Here is a 21,063-nt window from a genome sequence, read left to right as displayed (position 1 = left end):
TCCCCTCCTTGTTGGGTATCTTTATCCAATATTCGGTATTGATATTCCTTCACTTTTTGAGTATATCTCCTAGTAATCGGTGATATATCTCTTGGATAATTGCTCTGATAAAGCGATTTATCCCCGACAAGTCATCTTTCATTTACCTTTGATTGGTAACGATTGTTTCTCCCTTGGATTGGTCATCATTTTATACCTAGTATTCGGTATTGATGTCCTTTCCTTTCGGTCGATTTATCCTTTATTAACCCAGTAACCGGTTGTGGATAATCTTCCATGCGAGTATATTATCTATGGTCTGACGGTAATAGATGATATATCTCATGCGCTCTTTAGTCGAAGTCTTTTGTTCTTACCCAGTCGAGTAAGATTTGTATTTCCTTATGGAATCGAATGTCCATCCTATAATCGAGTTTGCTTTTTCAGCCCTTCTTTCGGATGATGAGTGTCTTGGAAATATTCCCCAATTCACGCTTGGTTGGACACCTATTATATGCCCAGTAACCGGTATCCCTGGTGTTCCTTCCTTTCTGCTCCCTATTATGACTTTTTGTCCCCTGTGGAGTCAGATCTCCTGAGTCGAAATACACCTTTTTAGGTCTTTCTCACATGATTTTGGATGTTTGATATCTCTCACCCTTATACCGGTCTTAGATATTCATTCTCCCCGAGCGTGTTGTTCCCTCACCCTCATACCGGTGTTTTGATCACATGTCTCCTAGAGCTTATTACCCGGTAACCGGTAATACCTCATTTTGTTGTTTCCTCAACTGAGTCCTCTTTGGACATTCCCCAGCGAAGTCCCTTAGTGGATGTTCCCCATCCGAGTCTGGATTTTTATCTGAGGTATCCTTTATGGATAGTTTTGGCTGTATTGGCATATTCCCCAATACATGCATCTTTGCGTTAGCTCGAGTCTTTCCATTGGTTTATTTTCATGGAAATCCCTCTCGTGTCTCTCAGCAAGTTCTAAGTCGTGACCTGCTCACGCATTTTATTCCCAAGGGAGTTCCCAGTGTCTTTGTCCCATTTGTGAGTATATTACTCATATGGATTGTCAGTTTCTCCTGATTTCTTTTATTCTTTGTGGACACGTATCTCCATGGAGTATTACCTTTTGCATACATACATTTGCATCATGAGGTCTCTTAGGGACCAAAATTCGTCTCTTTGTTATTATTTAAGCTCATTCTACCTCGTAGAGACGAAGATTTTAACCTTCACTTCTCTGGCTAGAATGACCTTAAATAGGGGCATCTGTAAGACCCCAATTTTGACCCAAAGATTCCTCATGGCATCATAACATTGCATTTGCATCTTGCCTCAAAGATCATAGCATCTTGGCTCCTTACCTTTGGGTGGGATCTCTTGAGATTTAGTTTGAAGTCACCAAGCATGCTTGAATTGTATATTATTTCTTTTCTTACTTTGTTTACTAACCAAAAGCACAAAAATATGTCACTAACTTTTCTTTTGTTTGTAGCTTGAGCAGGCACAAGATTCAAGGCTCCTAAAGGCCCCTATGCTCATAGATGGGTCTAGGTGAAGATGAAAGCAAGCATGACAATGGTTACCAAAGCTCTCATTCACCAAATATGCCTCCCAAGTATCTCAAATAATCATTTTGATCAAAATCATACCAAGGGGCTTGAGGTTTGTTTTCCAAGGAAACCCTAATTCATCTGTTCATCAACTGTGCCTTGCTCATGAAGAAACCTCAACCCATGATCAAATACAATCAAGGTAAGTTCTTCCATTCATCATTTCATGCATATTTGAGTGTCCTCAATCATCAATTCATCAAGATATGAGGTTTGGGCTTGAGAAGTTGATCAATCAATTCATCTGACTATTTTGAAGGACACTGAGACCTAACTTTTGATATGTTTGTCAAATGAAGATGACCCCAAGAGAAAAAATGTTTTTAAGAACCTTATGAACAAATTTCATGTTCATGAAAAATTGATTTGAAGCTTGTAAGGTCATTATACATTTCAAAACATTATAGGTCATTTTGACTGAAACCCTAATTTTAGGTCAACTTCCCAAGGACATAACTCATTCATTTTTCATGATTTTGAGATGGAATCAAATGCATTGGAAAGTTTAAGATGTCTATTTAAATTGTTATGTTGAACAAAATTTCATAATCCTAAAATAAGTACATGTGATAATGCAAAACATTATAGGTCACTTTGGACCAAAGGCATTGAAATGTGAAAAAGTCCAACTTCAAGTTCCCATAACGTCTTCATAAAAAATCCAAATGATGCAAAATTTAAGTCCAAATTTATTGCTTTGAAAATATATACAACTTTTATGTTGAAGACGTTTTCATTTGGAGCTTGCATCATTGAAACAGAAGGGCTTGAAGTTTGGCCATTTTTGAAATTTTCACATGTACATGTTTTGCACCCTACACTTCATGATCAATTTTCACCAATTTCCAAATGTCAAATTAAGTTTAGGTCAACATAACAATCAATCCACATGCTAAAAGCTTTCCAACCATTACCCATAAGGCTATGCTTCAGTTTTGGAAATGCCATTTTCGAAGTGATGAACATATTGGTGCATTTTTGGAAATCAATTGAAATTGCATTGCATGAGCTCAGCACACATAATCTGCACGCCCATTTTGATTCTATTTGGCATCAGCTTGCAAATCCAAGTGGAATTGGGCCCTCCATGCGCTTGTACAGGCCCATGCATGGAGGCCCTTTCCATCCATGCACATGCTTTTGATCATGCACTCAGCCATCTCTTGCTATAAATAAGTGCCTCATGCTTCTCATTTACACAACCTAAGGGCGCCTTACATGCTGCACGAATCATACCTCAACCATACTCAAAGGAACTCACCTTTTCTTTCAAATTTTTCAGATCTAAATTTAAATTTCCTTGATTGATTTTTAGATCTACAGTTCCTAAGCCTTGCTCACCTTGATCCATAGAACATACTGTAAGCATAAGCATCAAGAGATCGTGCTCTCAAGCTCCTCATTTTAGAGGTTTACATCCAAACTTGTTTTCTTCGAATCTACTTGTATATTGCATATTTCTTGTTGTTGCTGGGTTGTCTGAAGTCCTCTACATAGAGGCAATCATTTTGTGCTTTGAATTGTTGAAATCCAACAAGTTTCAATTGAACACCACAAAATTCAAGCTCTGATTCCTCTTTCTATGGAAGCCTAGAGTAGAATTGGTTGGTACAGGGGTGATGTACATCACCCAAGATTTCATTTGATACCTGGATCGTGTCATTTGGTGGAGTTTTAATCTCTGAAAATTTTGGTCGGCGCCGGAAGTTGGCCGGAGAAGACGGTGGTGTACACCACCGTCTGGTCTCCAGATTGAATCTGGACCGTGCATCCTTGTTTCCAGATTTGATCCAAGCCTTCCCATGTTATGACTTTTTAATAAGCAAGGTGTGATGCATTGACTGAAGCGCATGGTGGATGCGCGGATGTGGTCCACATGATTTGCCAGCTCATTTAATGAGCTTCATCCAACACTTCTTGTTTTTTCGTATTTTTATTTTCTGATTTCATTTTCTTTATTTGACGCTTCAAGAAGACAACGTCAAATAAAGGGCATACAACCTTTGGATCAATCCCGGGGCTATCACAAGAGGAGGAGGAAGAGATTGTCAAGATTTCAAGAGACAACGTCAATCTGTTCACAAGGAAACCATCTGAGATTCCCGGGATTGATCCAAAGGTTGTGTGTCATCAACTTTCACTCGATACATCATCAAAGGTTATGGCTCAGAAAAAGAGAAAGAATGGAGAAGAGAAAAGGAAGGCAATTACCGAAGAGGTCAAAGTTGATGAAATTCGGGTTTATACAAGAGATCAAGTATCCTACATGGCTATCCAACATGGTCATGGTATAGAAGAAGACAAGAAAATGGCGTATGTGCGTAGATTTCACCGATCTCAACAAGGCTTATATGAAGGACCCCTATCATTTACCATATATTGATAGATTGATCGATACTGCATTGGGTTTCTATCTGCTAAGCTTCATGGTCACCTACTAGAGTTATAATCAGATACAGATGAATTTGAATGACGCCTCCAAAACAGCTTTCATGACGGACAAGAACAACTATTAATAAAAAGTCATGCTGTTAGGGCTGAAAAATGTTGGGGCTATGTACCAGAGGTTAACGGGCATGGTTTTCTCATTGCAGATAGGAAGAAACCTTAAAGTTTACATGGATGACATGATAGTCATGATACAAGTGGAAGGAAGGAATATGGATGATCTGAGGGAGACTTTTTAATCTTTATGAAATTTCAATATGAGACTTAACTCTGATAAGTGTACTTTTGGGGTACAGGCTGGCAAGTTCCTCGACACTATGCTGACACACTGAGGAATAGAAGCCAACCAGGAAAAATGCCATGCCATCATTGACATGAGAAGCCCGATATCATTAAAAGAAGTCCAACAACTATCAGGAAGGCTTGTTTCCTTATTCTGGTTCGTATGGACTGAATAATGCGAAAAGGAATTTGTGGAATTGAATCAATTCTTATCTTCCCCGCCGATTTTGGCAAGACTCAAGGAGAATTCAGCAATCGTATTATATTTGATAGTATCCAACAAAACAATCATCTCGGTGTTGGTGCAAGACGACAACAATGAAGAAAGGTTGGTCTACTTCGTTAGCAAAGTTCTCAAAGAAGCTGTGATAAAGTAGTAATAGCCAGTAATAACCAAGCCGAATATGAACCAGTAATTTCCAGTTTAAAGCTAGCCAAATAAGTTGGAGTATCTCATTTAATGGTCAAAATTGAATCTCAATTAATATCTAGTTAAATCAAGGGAGACTTTTAGACGAAAGATGCATTGTTGCTCAAATATCTGCAACGAGTCATGCAGTTAACCAAAGGTTTTACAAAGTTTGAGGTGATGCATAATCCACGAGAAGAACACACTAGGGTTGGTGTATTAGCCCGATTAGCCATCACCAAGGGATTGGGGATGAATATAACGGTAATTCAAGATTCTTTAGAAGTACCATGAACGAAGGCCGAGGAAGTGATGGTATTTCAAAATGATAAGGGCAAGATGACACCTATAATTCAATACTTAACACATGATATGTTACCATAGGAAGAGGCTGAGGCACGACGTATCAAGAGAGTATCTTCTCGATACCTCATTGTAGTCGATTAGTTGTACAAGATGGGTAGATCCTCTCTGAATCAGAGATGTGTAACTGAAGGAAGCGCGTAAAGGGGTATGCGAAACCCATATTGAAGGAAGAGCTTTGTCTATAATGTACTCTGAGTCGGGTACTACTGGCCAAGTATGCTACAAGATTCCACAAGATTTGTGAATCATTGTGAAAAGTGTCAGGTACATGCTCCTTTCATACATTCTCCAATGGAGTTGTTACATTCCGTGATATAACCCCAACCTTTCTATTAATGTGTATGTGCGTGTGGGGGGGGGGGGGAGACATTGTTGGACCTCTTCCTATATAGGTTGAGAAATTAAAATTCCTCATAGTAACAATCAATTATTTCACCAAGTGGGTGGAGGAAGAAGTCGTATCTCGAATCACAGCAGAAACAGTAAGATGCTTTTACTGGAGACATATTATATGTCGGTTTGGCTTACCTAGAATCATTGTATCCGATAATGGTACATAATTTACAAGCTTTATTGTTATAGAATTTTGCAGGAACCTTTGTATTCATAACAGGCTTCTATCGGTTGAACATCCCCATGCCAACGGTTATTAAGAAGCGGCAAATAGGATCATCTTGTCTGGAATGAAGAAAATGTTGGACAAGTAAAGGTGCTTTGGGCTGAATACTTGCATGAAATTATATGGTCCTATCACACCACTCCCTATTCAACCACTAAGGAAACACCTTTTAGAATGGTTTACAGAGCAGATGCGATGATACTAGTAGAGATTAATACTCTAACCTTGAGGCGATTAAACTTTAACGAGGGTCTCAATAATGAGGGGCTTGATAACTCGGCTGACTTTATGGAAGAAATCAGAGGGATGCCTCATGTATGAGAATGCATCGTAAAATAGAGGATGGCCAAAAGGTTCAACCCCAGAGATAAACCAAGAGGTTTTCAAGAAGGGGACTTGGGTCTAAAAATAATTACAGACATACAGAAGAATGGAAACTATCTCTTAATTGGGAAGGACCTTGCCGGATCAAGAAGATATTGAACAATGGAGCTTACAAGTTGGAGAACATAGAAGGAATAGAGATTCTGAGGGCTTGGAATATTTCCAACCTTAGGTTTTATTATAGTTAAACATTATATAGTATTATTACTTAAATAAAAATTGAAGGTAATACTTTTTTCCCTTGCAAGGGCAAGGGTTTTTAATTAGGCACCTTCAATTCATATTTTTGTGTGTCACTTTTGCAGGAAAGACTAAACTCGTCCTAGTAGACAAGATCGTAAGAAAGATCATTGCCGACCTAATGAAGACCGACTATGTAAACAATAAACCCCTGGCCGGGTTATGAAATTGGCTATGTAAACAATAAACCTCTAGTCGGGATATGTTTAGGAAAACCTTTGACCTAACGAAACCGGCTATGTAAACAATAAAACTATGAACAGGTTATGAAATATTCTATGTAAACATTAAACCTCTGGACGAGTTATGTTTGATAAAACCTCTGACCTAACGAGGCCGACAATGTAAACACTAAACATATGGTCGGGTTATGAAATTGGCTATATAAATAATAAACCTCTGGTCAGGTTATGTTTAATAAATCCTCCGACCTAACGAGACCAACTATGTAAACAATAAACCTCTAGTCGGGTTATGAAATCAACTATGTAAAGAATAAACCTCTGATATGGTTATGTTTAATAAAACCTCTGACCTAACGAGATCGCCTATGTAAGCAATAAACCTCTGGCCAGGTTTTGAAATTAGCTATGTAAATAATAAATCTTTGGCCATGTTATGAAGTCGCCTATGTAAACATTAAACCTCTGGCTGGGGTATGTTTAATAAAACCTCTAACATAACGAAACCGTCTATATAAGCGTTAAACACTTGGCCTAGTTAAGAAAGTTTAAAATTTTTGAACAAGAAAATATCTATAATATACAAAGTCGACTGAATAAAGGATTGATATTTTAGCTAGGTATCAAGGCATTTTGGTTAAAGGTGTTGCTACCGGGATTTAACGATAACGAGATCGGACTGAGTGTAAACTTAATGAGACATCAAAAAGTTGCCACTGAATTTTATTGGATTTCCTCTATGGGAGAGGAGAGGGAAAATAGTCGAAAAAACCCTCGAGAAAAAGAATGTACACAGGAAGTGCAAAAGGATAAAGGATCAGTCTCGTAACCGAGACTTGGGTGCGGAGGTTGGTTACACAAGAGGAAGGTATTAGCACCCCACACGTCAATGGTACTCCATGGAAACCATTTAGGTTGTCTGTGTATATGGGTATTTATCTTTTTTATTTCGATTTTATTTTAAAATAGTGTGAAAAATGGGTTTTTGGTTTTTTATTATTGTGCTCGCCAAGGATTGTGGCCCTTGTGCCTACGTATCATTCATCGTATGATAAAGAATCAGAGCTCCGTAGCTCGGAGTAGAAATTTTTTGTGTGTTAGTTGATTTTACCTTTGAGAAAAGGTTTTTCGGAGTGGTGCCCTAAGGCACACAAAATGAGGTTTGATGGGTTTCAATAATTTTACCTTGAATAAGGGTTTATGAAAAAAGTTTATGATTAGATTGTACTAAAGCGTATGGGCGGAGGTGAATATTATAGACAAACAAGCCAAGCGTCTTGTGTCCAAAATAATCAGAGTAAGGGTATGAAAGCTCAATTCTTACTCATTTCTACCATTTAAGGCTCATGGCATACAATACTAATAGTAGCTTTATTGTATTTTAAATATTATGATGAAAATGCCCCTTGACATTGAATCAAGGGTTTGTTTATTTGATTATGAAATTGGATAATGTATAAACTAGACAAAGTAAACAAACAAGAAGGTGAAGAGTCTCATTGTAATGTAACCCAAGAGAAAGCCTTGTGTGTGAAAAAGTGAGATAAGCTAAATAAAGGATAATGGTCTTACAAACATGTCTCCTTAGGGTATTACCATGATTCCATTGTTACAACAGGTATGCAAGTTACAGATGAAATCCAAAGTAAAACACAAAGTAATACAGATATGGAAAGGGTAAGGTCCTCCAAGTAAAGGTCCTAAGTGAGATCCTCTAAGTTTAACTTGATTACAAATGGGATGGATCTTTTTGGTCTTATCATTTTATCATGTTTTTGTTGTTTTTAATTGTTAGATGACAATAAAGTAAAGAACGATAAATAAACATGCATGACGAGTTTATACAATGAATATGATGATAATGGGTACTTGAATGTAAATTACAAGGTAATAACATAAAGGTAAATGACAAATTAAAAATGATAAAGTCATAATAACAATGGTTAGTGAGTGTGGATTGTTAGACGGTGTGGCTAGTGATCGAGAGGGGGGGTGAATAGATCACCTCTTAAAAATTAACGGATTTAACGTTTAATCAGAGTTTTCAAAAATGGCGGAAAGATCGGTCCCGAATCGACTTCCGTCTATTCTGAACCGCTGCTAGAAAGCCAGACACGCAAGTGCAGTTGCTGGATTTTAATGAGAATGACAGAAATAATACACACAGAATTTTAACAGATTGAATGCGCTTATCCTCAAATACTATTTCCAATGAACACAATCAAGTTAACCGTTTTGTCAAACAGTTGGTGTGTGAGTGTTTGATGATAAACAGCAATGGTGTATGACTAAAGGTTTTATTATCACTGCTGTCCAGAAATATGATCAATCACCACACACTGACAGAAATTGCAAAACAGTTTTGAAACGTAAAGAAGATTAAGGTAAGAGTACGATACGCAGAGATTTGTTAAGGAAGTTCCCCACGTCGTCCTCGCGTGTGGGTACTTCTCCCTCTCAATTTCAAATGAAATTGAGAACTTTGATTATCAATTATTGCCGAATCCGTTGATACAAGGTTTTGATACAAAGACAGAATTTCTAAACTCCAAGAACCTCTTCTTGTATAAACCTTCACTTGATCTGAGCTCGATCAAGATTTTCCTGCACAAAGTTGCAAACAATTCACCGGTTCCACGACCTGCTTGCGAAATCCCCCGATCTCCAAACGCAACGCTGCGGTTGAATCTGTTCTGCAAATGTGACTCCCAAACCCTCAAGAACACACCAGTTCTTGAAGGACAAACCAGTAGGTTTTTCCTAGAAACCCCCTTCAATCTTCGACTCAGCTAGATCCTCGATCGTTCCACTGCAACCCACAGCTAGATCCTTGATCGTACCACTGAACGTTATCTCAATCCTTCTTTAATCCAAAGAACAAGAATTGTTATGTGTAAATGTTCTTGAAGGGAAGTGATTGAGAAGATGAAGAAGATGAAGTCTCTTTCAGGTTTCTATGTGCTCACTGACAATTGCTCCAACACTTCTTTGATCTTGTGTTCAATTGTCTTTTTGCTCAATGAATTCGTCCCTTTCACCTGCTGTTGAAACCTGTATTTATATCCTTAAAAAAACAGTTGCTGTTATGACTTAAAACAACTCTGTGTATTGATACATAGAAGTGTGTATCGATGCATACTGTAAGTTGTATAGATTTTTGGTGAATTTAATTAATCATGTATCGATGCAGGAATCATGTGTATCGATGCATGTGAATTTTACACTAATATGTATCGATGCCTAATGCGTATGTATCGATGCACAGGCTGACTCAAGTAGTCATGTATCGATGCAGGTGTCGTGTGTATCGATGCACAGAGTTTTTGGCCTTCCATGTATTGATGCATGGTTCGTATGTATCGATGCATACTGAACAAGAATTGTTTTGTGATTAATCACAGGCTACATGTATCGATGCAAAGGGTCATGTATTGATACATGGTTCGTATGTATCGATGCATACTGAACAAGAATTATTTTGTGATTAATCACAGGCTACATGTATCGATGCAAAGGGTCATGTATTGATACATACTGACATAAAATGCGTTTTAATTGTTATTTCAAAGGAAATTTTCAATGTAGGCTTATATGTGTGGTTATGCAACAATAGAATGGGATGAATTACAAAGTAAGAACACAAATATATCTTATAATGCAATGCACAACCAATTTGGATGATGATCACACAATTTGCTATCATTAAAAGTTAATTCAAGTTAAAGAATTCTTTCACAAACACCCCCTTTTTGATGATGGCAAATTCTTGGCAAGATGTGTGATGCTCCCCCTGAGTTTGTGCATATCTGCGTTTTCTCCCCCTTTGTCAACATCAAAAAGAGGAAGAGACATAGTTATCAAGCAGAAAGTGTGGCAGGGCATGGCAAAAATGGATAATAGGCTATCAATCACAAAGAAAGAAGCTGCAAGTTAAAGAATCATTCACAAAGAATCATTCAAACAGTAAGGGCAATAACAAATAGAGGTAAACAGAAATTGAAAAGCATTTTAAGTGTGCGAACAAGTTTAAGAGTTACATAAGCGAAACCATATAATGTGCAACAAAATAAAACATGAGCAATATGAAATGAAATGCAGTGAGATGAAAGGGTGATTGGTTAATTTGGATTGTTGCCACCACAGGACTCCTCATCATGTCTGTCAGGATCTCGGTAGCTTGGCGGAGGCGGAGGAGGAGGCATTGTGTCTGGATTTTGGCCCATGAAGGAGTATCGCCTAAATCGATTCTGAACTTCAGTGCTTCTAAAGCTGTCCATAATCCCAGGGTTTTCACGGCAATCATCCATAAAGTCGGACATTTCGTTGTAGAAAACCTGATGCCATTTAATCAAGTCTTGGTGCCAAGCGTGTTGATTGTGATACATCCGTGTATGCTCATCATGCCAGTCCCGATGCTCGTTGTGCCATTCAGTTTGTTGAACATGCCAGTACCGTGCTTCTTCATGGCGTTCTTTGTTGACGATTTCCATCTGTTGAAGCATGTGAGTGATGTCCGCATTTGGTGTTGAGGCTGAAGTACCACCGGCGAATGGAGGGGCTGTAGGTTCAGGTACGTAGTTGGTGGGAGACCACCTTCGTGGCACCCACTCACCCCAACCAGTATTGGCCTCAGCTTGAGGCACATCTGTTTCAAGCGCATCCTGCATTTCTTCATCAGGCTGTTCTTCAGCAACATGGATGCGTTCAGAAGGCACGTCAAAGTTGTAAATTCTGGTTTTGGATTTTCTTTCAAAAAAGTAGAAGCACTTGCGGTCTTTGTCCCATCGATATCCCATATGCGATAGAGTGGCAGAATCAAATTCTTGAGCTGCAGATGGAGATAGGAGAGGCACAATAGGTATTGTAACTTTCCAAAACTTGAGAATTTTCATTACTTGAGAGGCATACCCTAGCGCCACAGTTTTGCTGTCTCGCACATAAAATAGACGTTTTACAAAGTAGTTCGCCCAATTTAAGTGAATCTTATTTTGCAGAATGTAGAGAAGATGTAGGCTAGGCCTATCCAACCGAGAGTGGCCACTGTTGGTTGGACGCAGAATGTGAGTAATGATCCAGTGAAGAGTACGCGAAGTTTGTTTGATCATACCTGACGTGACGTGTTCGTCCTCACTCAACGGTCTATCAATCTTTAGGATAGAAGTTATAAATTCCTTCAGGTCAAATTCAGGATCAAAATGCAGGTCATGCCAGGACTTGAAAGCCATCGACGGAAGCGGCATTTGAAACACTGTTTCCCAATGACAGGCTTCAAAGGTATATGTTCTGACTCCGATAGAACACCGGAACATATAGCCTGTACCAGTTTGTAAACCAGCATAAAAGGCCCGGATGAAATCCTCATGATAGTCATCTTTTGTAGATAGAAAGGACCCAAGTCTTTGTGCATGTAACAGTTCAACTACTTCATTTAGGTGCAGATGAACAGCATCTGTTTTATCAAAGATGTGAGGTTTCATTACCAACCTAGCCTTGAAGGATTCCTCAAATTCAGCAGCAATGGCAGGATGAAGAATGTCTAAGGCATTTGAAGGAACATCTGGTGGTTGCTGAGACGTACCGGCTGCTTCCTTTCCCTTTCCTTTTCCTTTGGCTCTGGCTGGGATGGTGCGTGGAGGCATGGTGATATGAGATTTAGGGTTTTACCAAGTTTGTGAGAGAGTGAAGATGAGAAGGATTAGGGTTAGCCACTGGTTTTGGGGTTTTTAAGGACAGATGAGATGAAGTAATGAGATAGGAAGTGAGATGATTGGCTGATGTGTCGATGCATGAGAGAGAAAAAGAATGCATTTAATTCAGATGACAGCAGTAAGTATCGATGCAGAGAGTTATGCGTCGATGCCAAGTATTTCAAAATTGTCATGTGTATCGATACATGCGATGGATGCGTCGATGCCTAGTGTTTACAATTGCCTTGTGTATCGATACATGCGATAGATGCATCGATGCATACTGAAGCAGTTTTTCAAAAAATTTAATTTCAGAGTATATGTATCGATGCAGGCTTCGTATGTGCCGATACATACTGATGCTGAACTGGTTTTTAATGAGTTTTAATGCAGTATGATTATGCAGTTGCACTATGTCATGATAATTTTGCTCAGAAATCAGATTGTTAATGAACACACATTATAGACAGGAAGTATATTCAAGCAAATTTTACATCAACTAGAGTAAGCATATTTGTTTTAACATACACAATCACTAATCAATAAGAAAATTGTAGAAAGGATTGATATTACCTCTGTTGGAGAGATCTTGTGAAGGATAATTGACATCTAAAACAGTGCTTGTCACACACGGTGAGGCATAATATAGTTAAGATGTAACATGCTTATGACATCAAATGAGATAGATCTAAGATTCCTAATTCACGACGTATGTTGAAGAAAGGTTCCGTTGCCAATGGTTTAGTGAAAATATCAGCAAGCTGATTTTTGGAGTCAACGTGCTCAAAGACAACGTCTTCTTTTTCAACATGATCGCGAAGGAAATGATGTCTAATCTCTATGTGTTTAGTGCGTGAGTGTAAAACAGGGTTTTTAGTAAGGTTTATGGCACTAGTGTTGTCACATTTGATAGGAATACGTTTAAGTTGAATGTTGAAGTCTTGTAGTTGCTGCTTAAGCCATAAAATCTGAGCGCAACAACTACCGGCTGCAACGTATTCGGCCTCTGCAGTTGACAAAGCCACAGAAACTTGCTTTTTGCTGTGCCAACTGACCAAGGAGTTTGAAAATAGGTGACACGTACCACTTGTACTTTTCCTATCTGATTTGCAGCCAGCAAAATCAGAATCGGAGTACCCTACTAGGCTACAATCACTTCCTTTAGAATACCAAAGCCCATATTTAGATGTTCCATGAAGATATCTAAATATGCGCTTCACCGCTTTTAGGTGCGATTCTTTAGGATTTGATTGATAGCGTGCACACATGCAAACACTAAACATGATGTCAGGTCAAGAAGCAGAAAGATACAAGAGAGATCCAATCATACCTCTGAATCTTTTGACATCTACACACTTACCGTGCTCATCCTTTTCTAGATTTCCGTTGGTAGGCATTGGAGTGTCGATTGATTTTGAGTCATTCATTCCAAAGCGCTTGAGTAGTTCTCTGCAGTATTTTGTTTGACATACTGCAGTACCTTCATCAAGTTGCTTTATTTGCAGTCCTAGGAAGTAGTTTAGCTCCCCCATTAGACTCATCTCAAATTCACCCTACATAACCTTAGAAAATTCTTCGACCAAGTGTATGTTAGTTGAACCAAATATGATGTCGTCGACATAAACTTGAACTAAAAGAATGTGCTTCCCTTTGTGTTTAATAAAGAGAGTATTGTCCACTTTACCTCTTGAATATCCATGATCAATTAGGAATTTGCTAAGCCTTTCATACCAAACCCGAGGGGCTTGTTTAAGACCATACAAAGCTCTTTTTAATTTGTAAACATGATCTGGATTTTCAGCATTTTCAAAACCGGGAGGTTGTGAAACATATACTTCTTCATTTATGACACCATTAAGAAAGGCACTCTTTACGTCCATTTGGTAAAGCTTAAAATCCTTAGAACACGCATAGGCAAGCAAAAGACGTATAGCTTCGAGGCGAGCAACTGGAGCATAAGTTTCCTCATAGTCTATGCCCTCCTCTTGGTTATATCCTTATGCTACTAAGCGTGCCTTGTTCCTAGTAATCACTCCGCTTTCATCAAGCTTGTTTCTAAAAACCCACTTAGTGCCTATGATATGATGATCTCGCGGACGAGGGACAAGTTCCCAAACGTCATTTCTTTTAAATTGATTAAGCTCTTCTTGCATGGCCATTAGCCAAAATTCATCAATCAAGGCCTCTTTGGCATTTTTAGGTTCTACTTGTGAAACAAACGCGAAGTGAGAACAAAAGTTACTTATCTTAGACCGGGTCATTACTCCCTTTGAAATGTCTCCCAAAATGTTGTCGATGGGATGGTATTTTGAGGATCTCCAAGCTGTTGGAAGATCATTCACTTCAGCTGTCTTTTCTTCCTCAATTTCTTCATGACTTGTATCTTCCTCCTTCTCATGGGCAGCTGTTTTGGACTGATCAATTTCCTCAACAGCTTCCTTGAGTATGTCTTCTGTAGATACACCTGCGTCATCAAAAGAAATACCTTTTCCGATATTTTTCGGATAAGACTCATCAAAAGAAACATGAACCGACTCTTCAACAGTAAGTAAACGCTTATTATACACTCTATATGCTTTACTTGACATTGAGTAACCAAGAAAAATACCTTCATCCGCTTTTGCATCAAACTTCCCAATGTTTTCCTTACCGTTATTCAAAACAAAACATTTACAACCGAATACGTGAAGATGTGACAAGTTTGGTTTTCTTCCTTTCAAAAGTTCATAAGGAGTTTTGTTCAAAATAGGGCGAATTAAGATTCTGTTTAGGACATAACAGGCTGTGCTAACAGCATCAGCCCAAAAGTATTTTGGTAATCCACCCTCATTAAGCATTGTTCTTGCCAACTCCTCTAAAACACGATTTTTACGCTCCACAACGCCATTTTGTTGTGGAGTGCGAGGGGCTGAAAAGTTATGCTCAATGCCATACTTGTCACAAAACTTCTCAAAGTGATAATTTTGAAACTCACCACCATGATCGCTACGAATTGTAACTATTTTGGAATTCATTTTGTTTTGGGACAGATTTGCAAAATTTTTAAAAGCAGAAAAAGTTTCATCTTTGCTATGAAGGAATATAGTCCAAGTGAATCTAGAGTAGTCATCAACTATTACAAAGCCATAGTAGTTTCCACCTAGGCTCTTTGTCCTAGAAGGTCCAAAGAGGTCCATATGGAGAAGCTCAAGGGGTCGTGAAGTTGAAATTACATTTTTAGATTTAAAAGACACCCTTGTTTGCTTTCCCATTTGGCACGCGTCACATAGGTGGTCTTTTGAAAATTTTATTTTTGGTAGACCAACTACTAGATCCTTAGATACCACCTTGTTTAGCAAATCGAAGTTAACATGAGCTAAACGTCTATGCCAAAGCCAAGAATCATCATTCAAGGTGACTAGACATTTAGTATTTGTTAACGGTACATCAAACAAGTCAAGCATATAGATGTTGTTTACTCTTACACCCTTAAACACAATGTTTTGTTCAGCATGTTCAATTATGCAGCAAGTTTTTGTAAACGAAACTTTATAGCCCATGTCGCATAGTTGACTTATGCTTAACAAATTGTGTTTAAGTCCCTCAACTAAATGGACATTTGAAATAGTAGTGGTGGAGGGATTACCTACACTACCTTTGCCGAGTATAGCTCCTTTGTTGTTGTCTCCATAAGTAACATATCCCTTTTTCTTTGCCTTGAAATCTATAAAAAGCGATATGTCACCGGTCATGTGCCTTGAGCAGCCGCTGTCAAGAAACCACCTTCTATCTACGGAGGCAAGGCACTCATCCTACAACATCAAAAGAGAGAAGTTGGTCCCCAATTTTCATTGGGTCCAAGAGGGTAAGTGTTAACATGGTTGCCTTTTGGCTTCCATTGATAGATACCTTTAGGGACTAGAAATCTCCTAAATTTGCATTTCTCAATGGTATGGCCAGCATGACAACAATAATGACATAAACCATGATGATGTGTTTGTTGTTTCTTGTTCATTGAATCCTTTAAAATAAAAGAGTATTTTGCATATGGAGGATTCAATGACTTCTTAAACAACTTGGGGTCAACGGCATAAGTAATTTTAGGTTGTAGCGCTTTCTCTAGTTTGACCTTAAGAGTGTTTACCTCTTTTTGCCAAACATAACAAGCGTCACAATACCTAACTCTACTACATCCGTCAATGTCAATAGTTTTTGAATTTTCTGCAATACTAGTTTTCAATGCTTCTAAATCAATTTCAGCTTTGTTTACTTTACCTTCCAAAAAAGAGAAGATATGTTTGTCGGAAGCTAGTCGTTTAAAAGCATCTACAGCTTCGTTATGCAGTTTTTCAAAAGCTATATTTAATTCCGAAAAAGACATAGAGGAGAAGTTATTGAAGTAGGCTTGTTTTACCTTTTTGTCATTGTTTTTCTTCTTGTGGTAGGACTGATTTTTTGTGTGAGCCATAAGGCACAGATTTGCAGCTTCATCATCATCACTTGAGCTTTGTGTGCTTGATGAATCACTATCACTTTCCCATGCAATATACGCTCTCCTTTGCTTGCTGTACCCTTTAGGTGAGTCTTTTCTTTGGTCCTTATACTTCATAGGGCAGTCCGTTTTAAAGTGTCCGGATTTACCACAATTAAAGCATGATCCTCTTCCTCTACTCTTCTTGTTTTCTTCTTGTTTCGAATTTATGGATTGTCTTCGAAACTTCATGAGATTTTTGTCGGAATGCTTAACTCCATTCTTTCGAATGAATCTATTGTATCTCCTTACAAACAGTCCCATTTCCTCATCATCCGAGTCTTTGTCACTACTTGAATCATTGTGCTTTGCTCTTTTCGTGAGGACTTAGAGCTAGAAGCCACAAGAGCTATTGGCTTCTTCTCTCCCTCTTTGTCTCTTTTCTTCTCCTTTTCCTTCTTACTTTTATTCTCATATTTTTCAAGACTTTCCAGAGCTTGCTGATGTTCTTCCAGCATTCCAAACAGTGTTGTAATCGTAAGTCTTGTAAGATCGTTGGCTTCCTTGATTGCTGTAACTTTAGGTTGCCACTCCCTGCTTAGACACCTGAGAATTTTATTAGTAGCAATTTCATTGGAAATAGGTTTTCCAAGAGGATTCAATCGGTTAGTTAGATGGGTGAATCTCTTTTGCATGTCGGAGATGGATTCTCCTTGTTTCATGCGAAAGAGCTCAAACTCTTGATTGAGTGTGTTAATGCGGGACTGTTTTACTTCAGTAGTACCCTCATGGGCAACTTCTAAAGCGTCCCACATTTATTTAGTTGTCGTGCAATGTGATACTCGATAATATTCATCAACACCAAGTGCTGAAATTAACATGTTTCGAGCTCTCCAATCACACGACCACTTTTTCTCATCTTTCTCATTCCAATCATCTTCTGGTTTAGGTACTATGGCGCCAGCCGCATTAGTCATTGTAATTTGAAACGGACCGTTTTCAATGGCAGCCCATACTAACCTATCCACAGAATTTATATGAACTCGCATGCAGTCTTTCCAGTAGCCATAATTTTCACCGTTGAAAATAGGCGCTCTATTATACGCCCCCTTTGGTTCAGAATCCATACTGTTACAGGCAGCCACAGAGCACCAGCGAACCGGCGCTCTGATACCACTTGTTAGACGGTGTGGCTAGTGATCGAGAGGGGGGGTGAATAGATCACCTCTTAAAAATTAACGGATATAACGTTTAATCAGAGTTTTCAAAAATGGCGGAAAGATCGGTCCCGAATCGACTTCCGTCTATTCTGAACCGCTGCTAGAAAGCCGGACACGCAAGTGCAGTTGCTGGATTTTAATGAGAATGACAGAAATAATACACACAGAATTTTAACAGATTGAATGCGCTTATCCTGAAATACTATTTCCAATGAACACAATCAAGTTAACCGTTTTGTCAAATAGTTGGTGTGTGAGTGTTTGATGATAAACAGCAATGGTGTATGACTAAAGGTTTTATTATCACTGCTGTCCAGAAATATGATCAATCACCACACACTGACAGAAATTGCAAAACAGTTTTGAAACGTAAAGAAGATTAAGGTAAGAGTACGATACGCAGAGATTTGTTAAGGAAGTTCCCCACGTCGTCCTCGCGTGTGGGTACGTCTCCCTCTCAATTTCAAATGAAATTGAGAACTTTGATTATCAATTATTGCCGAATCCGTTGATACAAGGTTTTGATACAAAGACAGAATTTCTAAACTCCAAGAACCTCTTCTTGTATAAACCTTCACTTGATCTGAGCTCGATCAAGATTTTCCTGCACAAAGTTGCAAACAATTCACCGGTTCCACGACCTGCTTGCGAAATCCCCCGATCTCCAAACGCAACGCTGCGACTGAATCTAATCTGCAAATGTGACTCCCAAACCCTCAAGAACACACCAGTTCTTGAAGGACAAACCAGTAGGTTTTTCCTAGAAACCCCCTTCAATCTTCGACTCAGCTAGATCCTCGATCGTTCCACTGCAACCCACAGCTAGATCCTTGATCGTACCACTGAACGTTATCTCAATCCTTCTTTAATCCAAAGAACAAGAATTGTTATGTGTAAATGTTCTTGAAGGGAAGTGATTGAGAAGATGAAGAAGATGAAGTCTCTTTCAGGTTTCTATGTGCTCACTGACAATTGCTCCAACACTTCTTTGATCTTGTGTTCAATTGTCTTTTTGCTCAATGAATTCGTCCCTTTCACCTGCTGTTGAAACCTGTATTTATATCCTTAAAAAAACAGTTGCTGTTATGACTTGAAACAACTCTGTGTATTGATACATAGAAGTGTGTATCGATGCATACTGTAAGTTGTATAGATTTTTGGTGAAATTAATTAATCATGTATCGATGCAGGAATCGTGTGTATCGATGCATGTGAATTTTACACTAATATGTATCGATGCCTAATGCGTATGTATCGATGCACAGGCTGACTCAAGTAGTCATGTATCGATGCAGGTGTCGTGTGTATCGATGCACAGAGTTTTTGGCCTTCCATGTATTGATGCATGGTTCGTATGTATCGATGCATACTGAACAAGAATTGTTTTGTGATTAATCACAGGCTACATGTATCGATGCAAAGGGTCATGTATTGATACATGGTTCGTATGTATCGATGCATACTGAACAAGAATTGTTTTGTGATTAATCACAGGCTACATGTATCGATGCAAAGGGTCATGTATTGATACATACTGACATAAAATGCGTTTTAATTGTTATTTTAAAGGAAATTTTCAATGTAGGCTTATATGTGTGGTTATGCAACAATAGAATGGGATGAATTACAAAGTAAGAACACAAATATATCTTGTAATGCAATGCACAACCAATTTGGATGATGATCACACAATTTGCTATCATTAAAAGTTAATTCAAGTTAAAGAATTCTTTCACATGGATGACATAAAATAAACCACAAGACAGTGGTAATAAGATCACAATAATGGTTAGTGATAAACAAAGTTAGTAAAGTATAGTTACTGGTTAGTAATATACATGTTAAACGTTTGAGGATTATCTATCCTTAGGTCAAAAGATTCAAAATATGGCACATTAAGGGATAAGTTATCACTGATGGAAAGTATTGAAGATGATCAATGATAAACTTACAATAGATTTGTAACATTGAAAATTATTAAAACCCTAAATTCATCTATCAATCCTTTGACAAAAGGAAGATTCCATCAATCAAGGTTTAAAAAGTTTAATGAGTTGATTAATGGTTAGGTTAAATAAGGTATACAATGGTTAGTGTACAAGGTAAACAAGTTAGTATAATGGTTAGATGGTTAGAATAAATAATGGAAACAAAATGAACCAAATAGAATTGCAAGTTAGTATACACAAACCAAAAGCTTCATATATGTGTCATATGATCAAAGTTGGTTGATATAGAGGAAACATATCTATGCCTCAAAGTATCATGAATGATACATTCATCATTCATTAATAGATTTGAAAAGTAGAAGGTTTAATCAACCCTAATCAATCCAAAATCATGACCTAATAGAATTCATTAGCTATCAATATTCAAGACCTCATATATCCATAAAAAATTGCTCAAATGAAATGAAATAAAGCATAATATAATAGAAGAGAGAAAAATAATATGAGTTTGTGTTCGAAATATTCTCAAAAGAATAAAACTAAAAGGCAAAAAAAATCAAATGAAATGGAAAATAAATGGGGTAAAATAAATAAAATAAAGGAAAAAAAGAATAAAACAAAGCGAATGGGCGCGTTAGGTATTGAACCCCTGACCTTGGGGTCATAGGGGGTCAACCCCCTCATACACTAGGCCAAGCGCCATTTGGTGATAACTATGTGCTTCCAATGAATAAATAATAAAAATAAATAATGACACGAGACATGCGCGCAAGCTTGCCAATCAGGAATAACCAACACATTTTTTTAATTTAAAACGAGCGCAATGTTCTTTGTCTTCAACCTTTGGACACTAAAATAAAATCCTCAAAACACATGTTTTTCACTGGATTTAGGCACAAAATCATCACCAAACTCATCAATAAAAAATTAAATGGTTGATAATGAACAATCAACACTCAAACCATGCGTTTAAGGTTCAATGGATGATTTCAAGTTGAATGGTAACTTATTTGAGTGAAAGGGGTGAGTGTAAATACTTGATCGGAATATGTTTAAGAAGTGAGCTCGAATAACTTGGAGTAGCTCAGGTGAGGTGTTGGGAAGGTGAGTCAGGGTTTGGAAAAGCTTAAGTAATGTTTGTGGAAGGATTCTGGGTGGTTGGATTGAATTGCAAAGCTTTGAAACTCAGAAATTGTATCTCTATTTTTGAAGGGAGAACTTGGTTT

Source organism: Lathyrus oleraceus, chromosome 3 (assembly GCF_024323335.1).
Source record: "Lathyrus oleraceus cultivar Zhongwan6 chromosome 3, CAAS_Psat_ZW6_1.0, whole genome shotgun sequence".
Classification (NCBI taxonomy): Eukaryota; Viridiplantae; Streptophyta; class Magnoliopsida; order Fabales; family Fabaceae; genus Lathyrus; species Lathyrus oleraceus.
Note: the sequence above shows the minus strand (reverse complement) of the source record.